This window comes from Meleagris gallopavo, unplaced genomic scaffold (assembly GCF_000146605.3).
Source record: "Meleagris gallopavo isolate NT-WF06-2002-E0010 breed Aviagen turkey brand Nicholas breeding stock unplaced genomic scaffold, Turkey_5.1 ChrUn_random_7180001957494, whole genome shotgun sequence".
Lineage (NCBI taxonomy): Eukaryota > Metazoa > Chordata > Aves > Galliformes > Phasianidae > Meleagris > Meleagris gallopavo.
The window spans coordinates 2102-4467 of record NW_011217670.1 but is presented as its reverse complement, the minus strand read 5'-3'; the positions used below and the strand labels follow the sequence as shown (position 1 = coordinate 4467).

At 39.2% G+C, this 2366-nt stretch overlaps 1 long non-coding RNA gene across 1 annotated transcript; it reads left to right on the top strand.

Annotated features, from left to right (window-relative positions):
* Window positions 1-488: 488 nt before the first annotated feature.
* Window positions 489-2366, top strand: LOC104917208. Its single transcript, XR_796786.2, has 2 exons — window positions 489-597; window positions 1148-2366. It is a non-coding gene; the product is annotated as an uncharacterized LOC104917208 (long non-coding RNA).

Sequence of the window (2366 nt, the reverse complement as noted above, 5' to 3'; positions counted from 1 at the left end):
GCAGCTGTTCCAGCACCTCACCACTCTCTGAGTAAAGAACTGCCCCCTGACATCCAACCTCAATCTTCCCTCCCTCATCTTAAAACCATTTCCCCTTGTCCCCGTGTTCACCATGGGTGTTCTGTAGATGTTCTCCTTGACCAGGAATATCAAATCCCTCAAAGAAAATGTCAGCTGTGGGCAGCAGTATAGCTCATGGCACATGGAGAAGAGGAGATTGGAGATCCATGCGAGTGTGGTTGTTTTTTTTTCAGTATTACCAATCTAGTTTACCTCTTTCACACTGTATGTGCTCTAACCAAAGAGTAGTTTGATGAATTTAGTAAGTTAGCTGCATTTGGAAATAGTATATTTCCACATCACTATTTGCTTTAATGTAATTTTGACCTAACAGTATTTGTGGAAAGTATTTTGTACTAGTGAAAATGGAAGTTACAATTAGGGTAAACATGCAATTTTTAATGCAGCAGTTGAAGTAGTTTTGGTAGGGTCCAGTAACTCAAGTTCCTTTTTTTTCTAACTAGGTTCAAACGGTCCTCAGCTGTTTACAATAGAGCAATGGGGAACTCCTGATAAACTGCCCAGAGCTCACACATGGTAAGTCCAGAGCGTGTGTGTTCAGCCATCTGCACATGAGTCTGTTTGAGTGCTGGTGGGTCTGGTGTGTGTGTCACAGTGTGTTTATGTCCTGAAAAGAATAGAAAGTGTTATTTAATAGATAGAAAATCAATGCATGGACTGGGCAGGCAGGCACTCACACATGGAAACATGAGAAAGGTGATGTGGTTGGTGCTGGCTGACGGACGTGCATGCTGGCTGCCTGTGTATCCAGAACTCATTCATCCTCATGCAAGTCCATGCATTTATTTTCCACATTTTATGTAACAGTTTTTTTCCTCTCTGGGGGTGGTTAAGAGCATAAACTTTCCTATTTTCAGAACACAGCAAATGATTTCTGAAAACTCTCAGGTTGGCCTCAGCTGGCAGCCATGGGAAACAGCTGGCAGTGGTTAGGTGTGCACAGCCCCTGTTTCTCCAGTTGGCTGTATACTCCTATCTCCCGCCCAAGTTATTCAGTCTTTTCTATTTCTCTCAAGAAATGCATTTAAAATATTTAAATAACTCCATTTTTCCTTCTGAATTTCAGCTTTAATCGCTTAGACTTACCTCTTTATGAATCCTTCAGCGACCTGCGAGAGAAGCTCCTTGTGGCAGTTGAAAATGCACAAGGATTTGAAGGAGTGGATTAGGGCACTGCTTCCCACCTTTCGGCGCGTTCTGCTGCACTTCCACGTCTCCACGTTGGACTCTGACTGTGGCAGAACCGTTGCACAGCGCTGGTTCCTGGAGCAAACTCTTCGACAGTGCAGTGGCCTAAATGCAGAATCTTGAATTCTGGTCTGTGGATGGCTTTTTTGGCATTTCCACAGCCAGTTACTATGGGGTTATATGTACTCTGATTACATTTCAGCAGAACTTACTGTATTTATGTTGTGCCTCTGTAGGCTGAGCCCTTAATAAAAATTCTACATAATTTCTAATGACAATGAATGAAATTAATCATTTTACAGGGATAGTGTTACAACTCATGTTTACTTTTTAGTTGATTTAGACATTTTCAGATTATATTTCATTACAATTAAATTTCATGTATTTGGGGAAAAAATCAGCATTTTTCTTAATTTCTTACCAGACTTGATGCCAGTGTCATTTTTTTCAAGCTCATTTTGAACCTTGTGTTCCCAAACTGTTAGGAAAATAGGAGATAGTTATCTTGGAATTCTTCTCTATATTGGCTATATCAAGAGCACATAAATATTTTTCTGTATCCAGAAGAGGTATGGGTTCTATGTTGCATTTTTGTATAAATAACAGTTACGAGTTGAGGGACAGTCATAACATAGCATGCCAAATCTCATGTTCAATAAAGAAATTGCCTCATTATTCCTTGGTGATATTTACATGTAGTGAAGAACATTTTGGGGTAGAGTTGGCATTAATCATTTAGGAAAATATGCTTAACCCTGTCATTATCTTTGTGTAGTGGTTGTTTTATTATCCTTTCCTCTTTATTGTGTGCAGTGAAGGTATTTTGAAAGAAACGTGGCACTGTGTGATTTGGTGTTATGGAAAACAGATCTGTTTTGTCTCCTATTTGTATGCATTTGCTAATGATATCTAAATATGGTATCTTTTTGTTTCTAACTGTACCAACTCTAAAGGCACTTTATGTAACACATTGCAGTCATATCTGTGTTTTTTTTATCATAAACTTTAATGTGATTATGTTCCTTCTCACTGCACATGTCTTTCTGGTGCAATATCTATCAGTTGTGAGTTTGGCTGCTGCTGATGTATAAAAGAGA